Genomic DNA, 15,429 nt, shown 5'->3' with positions numbered 1-15,429 from the left:
TAATTTTACAGAGAGATTTTCTATATGTATTACTGTAATTTTAAATTTATACTGAATAAATCTGTAAAAGTGTACATTCACCAGTCAACCTCGAGTAAACAAAGGCACACAGCTGAGGCGTGGCTTAGCCCACGTGGGAACATCAGCCAACACACGTTAAAACTACTGCAGAAAGTCACACCACAAGACAACAGAACCAATTACCACATATGCAGTGTGATCATGTGCTAATCATTCCCTGAACATTGTTTAGGAGCAGTGAATCTCGGATTTAAATATGTAGACATGTATTATACATTTATGTCAGTGATTTTGCTACAGCATTTTTTCCAACATATGGCCTATTTGCTAAAATTTGTTAAAAATAACAATGAATTGATAACAAAATAAATAACCTGTTAATTATAAGCAAATCTTGGTTAAAAGCATTTAAAAATTAACAGGGTGTTAATTTTCAGATATGACATGGATCGGAAAATTTGTCTGTTATATCCGAAGTCCGTAAAATCAAGGGCTTACTATACCTTCATTATACTTTCTTAGCTCTATTCCATAAATAGTTATTTTATTTAATTCCCACTTTCAGTTCTTTTCAGATGTAATGCAATAGATATAAAAATTTTTAAATTTCTGTATTAGGAATAAACTGTGCAGTGATTGGAAGATATTGAAACTATGATTTTTACATAAAGGCAAGGCTACATTTTGATCTAGACAAGGCTATTTTGTTATATTTTTCCCCACGCTCTGTCTTTTCAGGTTGAATTACTGATTGCCCCTGCCCCCCTTTGTTTTGTTTGTTTTGGTTTTGATGTTTTTTTTCCTTTCAGCTAAAGGAGCAGCCCAGTGGTTTTCAAGAAGTGCCAAAGTGCACTGACTGTCTCATGATGACTGGTGCCTCAGGGAGGGTCATGATTCCTGGATACAGGATCGACCTGATCCTGGATGTCACTTCAAGCAGTCAGATCGTGGGGAAAAGCCTTGTCTAATGGCTAGCCTTCCTCAAAAGTCTGATGCTAGTCATCTCGGAAGGCCTCAGAAAAAGCCTTAAAGGTGAGCAGTGTAGAGTGTAGTTCTCTCTGGGGGCTGTGACTATTTGTTGGAGAATATGATTCAACATAGAATGACAACCCTAACCTGACAAATCCAGGCTCAATTGGTAAATTAACTTTAATTTATAAATTTGTTGATGATGATCAGACCCCAACTTTTTTTAGTTATTAGAAACTACCCTCCTAACCTTAGGATCTATAAAGGGAGGGATTCGGTATTTCCTGAGCCCTTCAGAACTTGAGGTTAAAAAACAGCTGTCTTTTTAGCAATTTGGATTTATGTGGCTCATATTTTATTGCATTCAACTTGAAGTATATTAAAACTGCCTGGCGTAATTAAAATAACATTTTTAGCTCTATGAAAAATTCTTTAGAGGTGTTTTGAGCATTTTAGTTTGGAGCAAGTTTAAGTCCAAGCTTCTCTCTCTGTGTTTTATGCACTTACATATAATAAACTTGTTCATATAATAAGCTTTATTGCTAAATTTTCAAACTCTAAAACCTGTCCTAAGACCTTTTAGTTTTTTTGTTTTTTTTTTTTAATGAGTCACTGATATTAGAAAAAACAATAACATGGGCATGCACCATCCCCAATTTGTGCATTTTTACATTTAGAAATTATATATGTCGCTGCTGTATTAATATTTAAAAAACATACAAAAATGTTAAAAAAGATGATGTAAAGAAAACTTACGCAAAAGTTCTGATATTTTCTTTCATACCATTTGTCATGATGTATACTGGGGTTGGCAAACCTTTTTTAAAGGGCCAGAGAGTAAATATTATAGGCTTTCAGCCCTTATGGTCTCTATTAGAACTACTGGATTCCATTGTAAGGCAAAAGTTGCTATAGACAATATTTTAAACTAATGAATGTGGTTGTCTTTAATAAAATTTTATTTGCCAAAACAAGCTGTGGGCTGGATTTGGCTGGTGTGCCAAAGTTTGCTGACCCCTGGAGTATATCCTGTTTTGTAGGACACCTGCCTAGACCTTGAAATTGTATTATACTGCTTTTGTTAGTTCTTTTTCACCAGCAGTTTTAGAATGCATTTGACCTTTCTTATACTGACTGAGCAGAAGAATATTAGTAGTCAGAATGCATTCAGTTTAGTTGAACAAATACTTATGGGAACACCAGTGATTTATGCACAAGGTTAGGTGCTGATATCAGGAGTTTGAAAGATAGGTAAACAGTTAGGGCTTGGTGTAAAAATAAAATGATGGCAGCACAAGCTGTTGAGAAAGTGAGGCTGGCACTGGGAAATGATGTTTCCTATGGGACTTTGAAAGATTAATTCAAGTTTGTGATGTGGGTGGGTGCAAAGGCCATAAAGGTGATAAAAGGGAACGTGGGGGAACCATATATACCTCAGTTTTGATAGTTGGCAGAGAGTGTTTGAGAAAATAGCAGCAGGAAATGACAGTGGACAGATTGGCATGGCCTGTATCGTGTATGCTCTTCCAAAGAACTTGGACTTTGCCTTACTGGTTGATGGTAATCCTATATAATAAAAGACTAATATGCAAATCGACCAAATGGCGGAACGACCGGTCGCTATGACGCACACTGACCACCAGGGGGCAGATGCTCAATGCAGGAGCTGCCCCCTGGTGATCAATGTGCTCCCACAGAAGGAGTGCTGCTTGCTCATCCAGAAGCCCCGAGCAGGGCTCATGCTGGTGAGCGCAGCAGTGGTGGTGGGAGCCTCTCCTGCCTCCGTGGCAGCACTAAGGATGTCTGACTGCTGGCTTAGGCCTGCTCCTGGGCCTAAGCCATCAGTCGGACATCCCCTGAGGGCTCCCAGACTGCGAGAGGGCGCAGGCCGGGCTGAGGGACCCCCCCCTGCCCGAGTGCACGAATTTTGTGCACTGGGCCTCTATTTGAAGAGATAATAGTTCCGGAGAAAGTGATCAGATTTAGATTTTAGAATGATAGTGGCAGTAGTGGGGAGTATACAAGAAGTAGATGTTTTTGACAACCCTTTTTTTTTTTTTTTTTTACCTCCTTCTAAAAAAGGACATAATTGCTTATAGGTTGTTTTGCATCAGATTTTACATAAACTTGGAATACTATTTAGCAATAAAAATGAGTGAACTATTCATATGCTACAATATGGATAAACCTCTAAAAAATTATGCTAGATACAAAAGACCATATATCATAGGATGCATATTCTATGTTGCCATTTTTATGGAATGTCCATAAAGTAGATAGATTAGTGGTTGCCAGGAGGTGGACTAGGGACTGACTGCAAATGGGCTGGAGGGATCCTTTTGAAATGTTGAAATGTTGTAAAACTGGAGAGTGGTGAAGGTTATACAACTCTTAAGTTTACTAAAAATAATTGGGTAATTTTTAAATGGGTAAATTTTATGGTAGGTAATTACTAGCATACCTCAAAGTTGTTAAAACAATTAGACCTTTGAAATTTGTTGGAGTAAAACTTTGTTAGAAATTATTTCCATATTACTATTGCCAAGTAATTGCTCTTTCCTCTGAACAAATATGAGCATACTAGAACCCCCAAAAAGTGTCTGTGTTTTTCAGTTTAAAGGGCATACATTGTAAAAGAAACTGAAAAAGAAACTGTAGGAGCTAAAGTTTATAGAAATCACTTTGACTTTTATAATTTCTTAATTTTCCTTTTCTTTTTGAAAAATTTTTTCTTTTCATGTTAATAGCGTATGAGGAGAATCTTAAGTGCTTATATTAGATAATATTAAAAAGATAGAAATAAGCTAAGGGAAATTTATTTATTTATTTTTTTCCAAGGAAATAATTGCTAAAGAAAGAACCTGAAGTGTGATGATTTTAAATTTGTAAATTGTTTTTTCATAACCTTAACATTTATAGAAAATGAATAAAAAGAACACAAAAACAATTGGAAAATGGTTGTTTTCACTCAATAAATATTATTGAGGGCCTACTATGTGCTAGGCACTGTGTCTTAGAAGCAGATATAGTGATAGATTTTTACTGTGATGCTTTCTTTTATTCCTGGATGCCAAAATCATTTATGAGGTTGAACATAATCATTAAGAAAATATGTATAAAACTGAATTGTGTTACTTATTATTGTTTACAAGGTAATTTCACAACTCAATCCCCAATTCTATGACAGTGAGGAAAATGAATCTTAGTATATAGCTATTTCCCAAGTAAGAGGCAGAGCTTGACCCTTGGTTTTTTTCCTATTTTTTTCAAGTCTATTGCTCTTTATTCTCTAGTATGGGATTTTTAAAAAGTACAATACTGCATAAGAATAGATGTGTAGATCAGTGGATAAAATTGAGAGTCCATAAAGAAACCCATACATACATTTATGGTCAACTGATTTTCAACAAGGGAGCCAAGACAGTTTGGTGGGGAAAGGATAATCTTTTCAACAAATGGTACTGGACAAGTGAATATTCACATGCAAGAGAGTGAAGTTGTACTTGTACCTGACACCATATATAAAAATGAACTAAAAATGGGTGAGCACACTAAGTGTGAGGGTTAAAACACTTGGGAGAAAACAGATGTAAATCTTCATGACCTTGGATTAGGCATGACAATCAAAGAACAGTTAAAGAAAAATTAGGTAATTTGAGATCATCAAAAGTAAAAAGTATTTGTGCTTTAAAGTATATAGTAACAGAATAGGAGAAAATTTGTGCAAATCATATATCTGATAAGGTCCCAGAACTATTACAGTACAAAAAATAGAAAGAGCCCTGGCTGGTGTAGTCTAGTGGATAGAGCTTTGGCCCACACACTGAAGGGTCATGGGTTTGATTCCCAGTCAAGCACATGTTACCTGGGTTGTGAGTGCAGGAGGCAACCGATCAGTGTTTATCTCACATTGATGTTTGTCTGTCTCTCTCTCTCTCTCTCTCTCTCTCTCTCTCTCTCTCTCTCTCTCTCTCTCTCTTCCCACCCTTCCCACCTCCCTCCCTCTCTTCCACTCTAAAAATCAATGGAAAAAATATCCTCGGATAAGGATTAACAAAAGATAAAAAGATAACCCGATTAAAAAATGAGTAAAGGACTAAAAAAGGTATTTCTCCAAAGAAGGCAAATAAATGGCCAATAAGTACATGAGAAGATATTCACCATCATTAGTCATTAAGGGAATGCAAATCAACAAGATACCACTCATAATGGCTATAATAAAAAAAGATGGATAATAATAAATGTTCAGAATGTAGAGAAAATGAACTCTCATAGATTGCTTATGGAAATGTAAAGTAATGTAGTTGCTGTGTAAAGTAGTTCGGCAGTTCTTCAAGAAGTGAAACAGTTAACTTATGATCACAAAAATTCACTCCTTGGTATGTACCTAAAGGAAATGAAAGCATGTCCACATAAAATGTCAGATCAGCATTATTTATAATAGCCAAAAAGTAGAAACAGCCCAGTGTTCATCAACTGTTGGATAAACAAAATGTGGTATATCCATACAATGGATTATTATTCAGCTTTAAAAAGGAATGGAATTCTGACATACACTACAACCTGGAAGACATGCTAAGTGAAAGAAGCCAGATACAAAAGGCCACTTACTGGATGATTCTATTTATATGACATGTTCAGAATAGGCAGTTCCATAGAAAAAGAAATAGTGGTTGCTAGCGGTTGTAGGGCTAAGTGGTGATGCTAATGTGCATGAGGTTTTAGGGAGGGGGGGCGGTGGTTAAAATGTTCTAAAATTAGATATTAGTGATGGTCATATATCTTTGCTTCTCTGGTTCACCCATTCTAAATAAATGAAATAAAACAAATGGAAAAACTCATATCTTTACCCCCACATACCCTATTTCCCTCTCTAGTGATTTTCTTTCACAGCAAATTTGGAAATCATTTCTGGTATCTCTTTGATTTCTGATATCTCTTTGATTTCCCTACCTCCTTTTCTCTCCCTTCCTCTTCCTTTCCCCTTCCTTTTTCTCTTTCTCTTTCTCTTTTCCTTCTCTCCCTCCCTCCCTCCCTCCCTGACCAGAGGATATTTTCCATTAATTTTCAGATAGAGGGAAAGACAGAAATATCAATGGGAGAGAAACGCTTTGATTGATTGCCTCTTGCACATGCCCCAACCAGGGTCTGGGCAGGGGAGGAGCTGCAACCGAGGTACATGCTCTTGACCAAAATTGAACCCAGGACCCTTCTGTCCTCAGGCTGACGCTTGATCCACTGAGCCAAACTGGCTAGGACTCTTTCTTTTTTTATAAAAAATTATGTTTTTATTGATTTCAGAGAGAGGAAGGGAGTGGGAGAAAGAGATAGAAACATCAATGTTGAGAGAGAATCATTGATTGGCTACCTCCTGTATGTCCCCTACTGGGGATTGGAATCCAACCATAACCCCCTGGTTCATAGGTCGATGCTCAAATCACTGAGCCACACCAGCTGGGCTTCCCTACCTCCTTTTTAACCCTTAATTACAATCTGGCTTCTGATTGTAGCATTTTTAACTTATTAAGGTCATTCTTAATAAGGTCACTAATGACTCTCATATTCAAAATCCAATAATTGGCTTAAAATTTTTCTCTTTCATGATGTTTTGCCAGCACTATTGACCACTCTTTTTTTTTTAATGCTGTTACTTGTGTGTGTGTGTGTGTGTGTGAGAGAGAGAGAGAGAGAGAGAGAGAGAGAGAGAGAGAGAGAGAGAGAGAGAGAAACAATCAGCTGCCTCTTATACTCACCCTAACAGGGGATCGAACTTGCAACCCTTAGGTATATGTGATGATGCTCCAACCAACTGAGCCACCTGGCCAGGGCATGAATACTCTTTAAGTATCTTGTGGCTTTTAGGTTTACACTCTCCTGGTTTGCCTTTGGCTTTTTGTTTGTTTTAATTCTTGATCTTAGTTTATTTGCCTGTCACTTAATGTAGGCAAACTAACCCCGACCCTCTACCCTCCCCAATCTGTGCAGTAAAAACTCATATCCTTATAAGTTTTAGAAATGTTACTATTTCTTTGACAAATTTTCTCCCTTCTATGTCTCTGTTTTTTCTTTCTGGATATGAGATTCTGAATTGATCCACCATCAACATCATTTATCTTTTGTCTCCTACTTCATTTTTATATTTTATACAAAATATAAAATTTTGTATATTTTTTATTGAAGTGAAATTCACATCACATAAAAATATCATTTTAAAGTGAACAATTTCTTGGCATTCAGTACATACCTTCTTTTTAATAACATTTTTATACTAGACAGAAATATAAAGGTGCTATATAAGAAAGTGCATTGGTTTTTCTCTATCCCAAGCAGCAGATTCTGTGATAGGCAGATTTCTTGCATATATCTTTTCTTGACCTAATAATTTCAGTTTGGGTATCTTTGGATTTTAAACTGTGGTGTGTTTGTTTTTTTTTAAATAACCAGAAAAATAGCTGAGGATTATGCTTATTAAAGGGTATAAAACCTTAGGGAGATGCAGGAAGTTGAAGGACTAAATTTTGAGTCTTAGAACTATTCTTAAATCTATTGAGAAGGAGGAAACTGAAATGCATCTGTAAGGGCCCAATACTAGTTATATGGTTTTGTTTATTATTATATTTGTTATGAGCAAGAGCTAAGGCTATATGATATCTGAGGAAGGAGATTTAAAAATACACACAATTTCACTGAAAATGTTGAAATTTGCCCTCGGTGTTAGAGCCTCAGCTCGAGGACCTCAGTTGCAGGCTCAATCCCCGGCCTGGCCCGAGTCAGGGTGCGTGCAGGAGGCAATCAATTGATGTATCTCTCACATCGATATTCCTCTCTCTCACTCTCTCTCGCCCTCCCTCTTGCTCCTCCCTCCTTCCACTCTGAAAAAAATCAATGGGTGAGGATTTTAAAAAATTGTTAAAATTTTATTTGAAGCTTTTCCATCTACATTATCCTGTCAAATCTGAGTAATTGGGTGGGACTTGATCCTGGAGGTGCCAGCTTTCCATTTATAAAATTACAAATGCATTTAGCATTAATTTGATTAGAATATGTGCTTCCCTGCCTTTAATGCGCATACAGTGCCTCTTTGAATACAGATTTTCTGCAAAGCAAACAAATTCACAGGCATCTAGTTGAACCTTCAAGGATTCTGAAAGCTGGCATAGTATCTTTTTAGGATATTGTTCAGCTGCTATAGTTAGGACAAAAGTAATAATGGCTTAAAAAAGATAGTTTCTTTTTCTCTCACATCAAAGACCTTATCTGCTCTAAGTTATTGTCTGGGTCTTCAAGTTCTTCTACTTTCTTGCTCTGTCTTTGCTTTTATCTGCATGGTTAATATTAGTTTTACAACGTATCCTAGTTCAACACTACAACTGAATTTCAGCCTGTGGGAAGGAGTAAAGAATGTAAGGGCAGGCAAGTAAAGTATTTTCAATAAGAGTTTAAAGTACTTCAGGTATCTATATATATAAAAAGCCCGTGGCACTAATGCCGTAATGACCAAAGATTGGTGCATGTGGGCGGGGCTGTGGGCGGGGCATGGTGGGGCGTGTGCAGGTGAATGGGGGCTGTGAGCGTGGCAGGGCGGTGAGCGGGGCGCACTCGGGTGGGTGAGACTGCGAGCACGGCAAGGCCATGTGATTTCACACGCTGGGCTTGTAGTCCTTTATAATGAAGCTACTCTGGTGCTTCCAATTTATGTCATCTTAAGTGGGAGAGATCAGGATACATAGTTGATTACCTTCCTAAGACTTAAGTCTAGTATTCCCAATGGAGCGTGTGTATGTGTGTATATGCATATCTTTTGTGTCCCATGGAAAAGATTGAGAATGAGTATTCTCACCTGGATCTTTACAGAGTTACTCTTAGAAAGAAGACAGAGGCAATATAGTAGAAGTTTACAGCACCAGACTCCAAATTAAATGGCATATGTATTCCAGAACCTTTTCTTTCTTCCTGCATTTTCTTCTTTTGCCACTAAGTATATGGTACTCAAAATTTGCATTAGTTTGTATTTCCTTTGTTGTTATTCTTTCATTTACTTAGCTATAATTTATATACAATAAGATATAGCAATTTCAAGTATAAAAGTTGATGAGTTTTGACAAATACAAGCGTCATGTTATTAACAGCACAATCTCTATATATGAAGAGGTAATATGCAAATTAGGCCAGGACTCGGTAATGGGTCATGATGACCGAACAGGAGGAGGTTGCGCGTGCAGGTGAGGCCCGGAGCAGAGATGGAGACACAGGCGGGGGGGCCGGCACTGCATGGCACTGGGCTCATGGCAGCTGTGGGCTCAGGCAGCTGCGAGGCCCGGGGCTCAGGCAGCCCTATTGGCTGCGAGGCCCAGGGCTCATGGCAGCCATGGGTTCAGGCAGCTATGAGCCCTGGCGGCTGCAAGGTCCGGGGCTCAAAGCAGCCATGGGCTCACGGCAGCCATAGGCTCAGGCAGATGCAAGGTCCAGGGCTCAGGTCTTGCAACCCCTGCAGCTGGCAGTGGAGCAGCAGCAGCAGCGGGATGATGAGGGCGGTGGCTTCTCTGATCAGCTCGGTACCTCCCACAGAGGGAGTCCAGATTGTTCCTTAGACCCACTCCCCTTGGGGAGCGGGCCTAAGCCGTCAGTAGGACATCCCCTGAGGGCTCCAGGATTGTGAGAGGGAGCAGCCTGGGCTGAGGGCCCCCCCCCCTCCAGTGCAGGCATTTTCATACACTGGGCCTCTAGTAACGATATAAAATACTGGAGGCCTGAATTTGTGCACCAGTGGGGTCCCTTGGCCTGGCCTGCGGGATTGGGCTGAAACTGGCTCTCTGACATCCCCCGAGGGGTCCTGGATTGTGAGAGGGTGCAGGCCAGGCCGAGGGACCCCACCAGTGCATGATCGGGCCCAGGGAGGGACGCGGGAGGTTGGCTAGCCGGGGAGGGGCTGTGGGAAGGCTCCAGGGCATGTTCGACCTGTCTCACTCAATCCTGATCTGCCGGACCCCAGCAGCAAGGTAACCTACAGGTCGCAGCGTCTGCCCCTGTGCATATCATAGTGACTGGTCGACTGGTCGACTGTCTGCCCCCTGGTGGTCAGTGCACGTCATAGCGAGCGGTTGAACAGCCTTAGTATATCATTAGCATATTATGGTTTGATTGGTTGAATGGATGACCGGACACTTAGCATATTAAGCTTTTTATTATATAGGATATGTCATTGTAAAAAGTTCTCTTATGTCCTTTTGGTATATCACTGTACCCTGGAACCACTTGATTTGTGATTCTTTCTCTGTCTCTCTGTCTGTCTCTGTCTGTCTCTGTCTGTCTCTCTCTCTCTCTCTCTCTCTCTCTCTCTCTCTCTCTCTCTCTCTCTGTGTGTGTGTGTGTGTGTAGTTTTGACTTTTCTAGAATTTCATGTAAATGGGAATTATATAGTATGTTAGTCTTTTGTGTCTGGCTTCTTTCACTTAGCATAATGTTTTTGAGATTCATCCATATTGTTGCATATATCAATAGTTCCTTTTTATTGTTGAGTAGTATTTCATTTATGGCTATACTGCAATTTGCTTATCCATTCACCAGATAGAACATTTGTTCCCCACCCCCACCGCCCGACACACACACACACACACACACACACTTTTTTGATCATTATGAATAAAGCCACTGTGTACATTGGTATACAAGTCCTTTTGTGGAAATATGCTTTCATTTCTTTTGGGTATTTATCTAGGGACACAGTTGATGACTCATAGGGTAAGTGTATATCTAACTTTATATGAAACTGCCATACTATTTACTAAAGTGGCTGTACTATTTTATTTTACATTCCCACCAGAAATATATGAGTTCTAGTTGCTCTACACTTGAATTTTTTTCAGACTTTAAAAATTTTGACAATATAGTGGGTGTGAAGTGGTATCTCATTTTGGTTTTAGTTTGCATTCCCTAATGGTTAATGATGTTGAACATTTTTCATGTGCTTGTATGCCATCTGTATATCTTCTTTGGTGAAGTGAATGTTCTGTCTCTTGCCCATTTTTTACTTGGTTGTTTGTCTTGTTATTATTGAGTTAGAAAATTCTTTTACATATTCTGGATACAAGACCTTTATTGGATGCATGTTTTCAAATATTTTCTCCCAGCCTTTTCATTTTTCACAGTGTCTTTTGAAGAGCAAATGTTTCTAATTTATGTTTTCTTTTATAGTTTGCTTTCTGTGCCCTATTTTAGAAATCTTTGCCTAAGCCAGGGTTAATATTTTTCTCCTGTATTTTCTTCAACGAGTTTTATAGTGTGAGCTCTTAATTTTAGGGTTATGATTCATTTAGAACATTTATGTATGATGGGAAGAAAGTATTGAGGTACATTTTTTAGCACGTCGTTAACTAATTATATCAGTACCATTTGTTGAAAAGGTAATCCTTTCCCTATTGAATTGGGTAGCATCTTTGTTGAAAGTCAGTTAGCCTCATATTTGTGTATCTATTTCTGGACGTTCCATTCTGTTTTGTTGATCTCTGTGTCTGTTTTTTTTTTGCCTGTACAATATTGTCTTTTTTTTTTTTTTTTAGATATTTTATTGCTTTTTTACAGAGAGGAAGGGAGAGGGATAGAGAGTTAGAAACATCGATGAGAGAGAAACATCCATCAGCTGCCTCTTGCACACCTCCTACTGGGGATGTGCCCGCAACCAAGGTACATGCCCTTGACCGGAATCGAACCTGGGACCTTTCAGTCTGCAGGCCGACGCTCTATCCACCGAGCCAAACCGGTTAGGGCTGTACAATATTGTCTTGACTACTGTAACTTTTTAAGTTTTGGAGTCAGTTTAAGTCTCCAACTTTTTCTTTTTCAAAATTTTGACTTTTCTAGATCCTTTTGAGTTTTCATATAAATTTATTATTTTAAAAAAATTTAAAATACTTTTATTGATTTCAAAGAGGTAGGGATAAGAGAGATAGAAACATCAATGATGAGAGAGAATCATTGATCAGCTGCCTCCTGTACGCCTCCCATTGGGGATCGAGCCCACAATCTGGGTATGTGCCCTTGACTGAAATCAAACCCAGGACCCTTCAATCTGCAGGCCGATGCTCTGTCTACTGAGCCAAACCAGCTAGGGCTCATAATAATTTAGAATCTGGTTGTTAACTTTTTTAAAAAGAAAGCCTATTGAAATTTTGATTGGAATTATATTGCATTATAAGTTAATTTGAATGTAAGTAAACTGACATTTTATAGCGTCGATTATTCAGATCCACGCACATGGTATATCTCAGATTTTTTAAGTATTTTTTCTCAGCAATGTTTGTAGTTTTTATTGTATACATTTTGCACATATATTTTGATGCTATTGTAAATTGGTTTTTAACTTCCAAATTTGATTGTTGCCGGTACATAGAAATACAGTTGATATTTGTATTTTCACCTTGTATTCTGTGACCTTCCTAATAATTCGCCTATTATTAAATAGCTTTATCTATTTAAAAAGATTGCTTCTTTTTCTTTATTTTTTGGACACAAAATCATGTTGTCTGTGAACATAGGCGTTTTACTTGTTCCTTTCCAGTATTTGTCTGCCTTTGTTTCTCTCAATGTGGTAGAGGTAATGAGAACTGACATCTTTGTCTTGTTTATGATCTTGGAGGATGAGGTAGTGAGTGAAACCTTTTATCTTAGAAATGTGATGTTAATTGTAGATTTTTTTGTAGATTTTAAAACTTAGATTTTGGAAATTTTTCTTTGTTACCAGTTTTCTGAGTTGTTTTTTTTGTTTTTAAATCATGAATGGGTATTGAATTTTGCTTAATAAATATGTTGATGATCATGATTTTTCTTTTAAAATCATGTTAATATAGTGCATTACATTAATTTTTAATGTTAAACCAACCATATATATATGTGTGTGTGTGTGTATATATATGTTTACATATTTTATAGACAAAGCTGATAACACAAAAACGGTGATGTAAGTAAGCAGACATAGGAACCCAGAAAGTAGCAATCTGAAATTATTTACTGTAAGGTTATTAGAAAAACAATATAGGCACAGTATGAACATGGGAATCCAGATATGTAACAATGATGTGGCTCGGTGGGAGAATGTGAATTTAAATCTTGGTGTGTTTTTTTCTAGAATCTGCAATAACTTGGGACAATTTTATCAATCTTTTTGTGTCAAGGTTTCCTTATCCTTTCTACCCCCCAAATGATAATTTTTTGTTTCTTTGATTCTAAGAAGTGTTACCTATCTATTCCCTATCCTCTTTAGCATTTCTGAAATCAGGAGAAATTGGCTTTCCACTAGGAAATAACCTTTAATGGACTTGTTTCTGGTACTGCCTGTGTCACTGCGTAGGTATGGATCATTTAGCTCTCACAGGAGTTAAATTATTTGCTTTACTAGCAGCTTTTGTCAGGTGAGATTTTTATATTCTATTTAAAAGAGTTAAAACATTTCAGTTTAAGCACCATAAATATTTGGCTAATAATTATGTTTACAGGCACACTAGTAATAAAAGCAATACTTTCCTTCTCATTCTCATTTCCTTCCCACAGAGGCTTTTAGTTTTGTGTAATTTCGCCCCATTGATTTTTAGAGTGGATAGGGGGAGGGAGAGAGACAGAGAGAGGGAGAGAGAGAGAGAGAGATAACCATGTGAGAGAGACACATTGATTGGTTGCCCGGGGTCAAACCTGTAACCCTTTGGTGCATAGGCCTATACTCTAACCACTTAGAAACACTGGCCTGGGTATAATTGTGTACATTTTTAATTGTGTTGATTAACTCACCTATGTCCAGTTTAAAAAAACTTTTATTATGGAGCTTTCAAAATACACAAAAGTTGGAAAAATGAAGTTATAAACCTCAAGAGCTCTTGCTCAGATTCTATAATTGTCTACATTTTGCAGGATAATTATTGTTTCATCTGGTCTGCCCCTATCTCCATACACACTTTTTCGGGAAATATTTAAAGTAAATTCCAAACATTGTATCTTTTTACCCATAAATCTGTGTGCATTATCTTTAACACATAGGCTATCTAAATATGTGTGTGTGTGTGTGTGTGTGTCTGCAGTGTTCTATAGCCTAACATCATTTTAATTGGTTTTTAAAAAAATGTATTAAATTTAATTTTTAAATATAATTGATTTTAATTAATTTAATTGATTTAAAGTTGATTTATCTTTATAGTTTAACAAAAAATTGAAAGGGTCCAATATGTAAAATTAATATCCAATTTATATCCCAATTTCCCTACTTGTCTCACAATTGTTTTGTTTGAATCAGAATCCAGACATGGTTCATATATTACATATGCTGTTATCTATTTGGAATTTGAAGTCTCATAGAAGTTTAAGACAAATTTGAATCCCTAATTGTTTCTGAAACTTTTTAGGGAAATTATTGCCTTACGGTGAATGAGCATTGAAACAAAAATAAAATACAGCATTAGGTCACCTAACTTAAAATAGGCAATGCAAATAAAAGAGATTGAAATTGTCAAATTTCGGAAGATGAGGGATACAGTTTTCAATGGTCAAACATTTGCCCAAAGCTAACCTTTTAAAGGGAAGCATAGAGTAATTTTTTTTAGCGTCTACTAATTTATAATTGAAATAAAGAGAATACAAAAATAATCTAAGGTTAACCAAATAGAAATGCAAATGAAATATTAGTAGTCTTTGATATACCTTGAAATTACAGTTTTCAAAGTAAAGGTGCCAAAGAGATCAAGATCATAAGCACAGGCTATAAAATTGATGTTCTGCTTAACCTCTAAGGGCCAAAAGGGATTCAGAAGAACCTCTAGACCAGTGGTTCTCAACCTTCCTAATGTCGCGACCCTTTAATACAGTTCCTCATGTTGTGGTGACCCCCAACCATAAAATTATTTTTGTTGCTACTTCATAACTGTAATTTTGCTACTGTTAGGAATCGTAATGTAAATATCTGTGTTTTCCGATGGTCTTAGGCTCTATAGCAGCGGTTCTTAACCTGTGGGTCGCGACCCACAGATTGAGAACCGCTAGCAGGGTCGCCTAAGACCATCGGAAAACACAGATATTTACATTACGATTCCTAACAGTAGCAAAATTACAGTTACGAAGTAGCAACGAAAATAATTTTATGGTTGGGCAGTCACCACAACATGAGGAACTGTATTAAAGGGTCGCGGCACTAGGAAGGTTGAGAACCACTGCTCTAGACCCAATGTGGAGAAGACCTAGACTCAGTCTGTGATACTGGAATTCTGTGAAACTTGATGTAGAAGAAAGGGATGTGCAGCTGTGTGGATAATTAATGATCTTTTGTTGGAAAAAAATTATGTACATTAATGTTACATTTTGGGGAAGCAAAGAAATATACTAAATTGATACACCTTAGAATCTAAGTTATAGGTAATAGACGTGTTGGAGGATTAAATAAGCTGATTCAATGTAGGGTAT

General features: G+C 37.4%; 1 protein-coding gene across 4 annotated transcripts in view; it reads left to right on the top strand.

The window, feature by feature from the left end:
• Positions 1–15,429, top strand: part of INTS6 (integrator complex subunit 6) — a 104,383-nt gene that overhangs the window by 33,364 nt on the left and 55,590 nt on the right. Inside the window, exon 1 of one of the 4 annotated variants that reach the window (XM_080662907.1) lies at positions 831–1,053. The exons of the other annotated variants lie outside the window; for them this stretch is intronic. The gene's annotated coding sequence lies outside the window, so the exon portion shown is untranslated. Of the gene's footprint in view, positions 1–830; positions 1,054–15,429 lie in introns of those variants that run through there. 4 annotated transcript variants of the gene reach the window in all.

Source organism: Plecotus auritus, assembly GCF_963455305.1.
Source record: "Plecotus auritus genome assembly, chromosome: 3".
Lineage (NCBI taxonomy): Eukaryota > Metazoa > Chordata > Mammalia > Chiroptera > Vespertilionidae > Plecotus > Plecotus auritus.
Note: the sequence above shows the minus strand (reverse complement) of the source record. Positions and strands in the feature narration are given on the sequence as shown.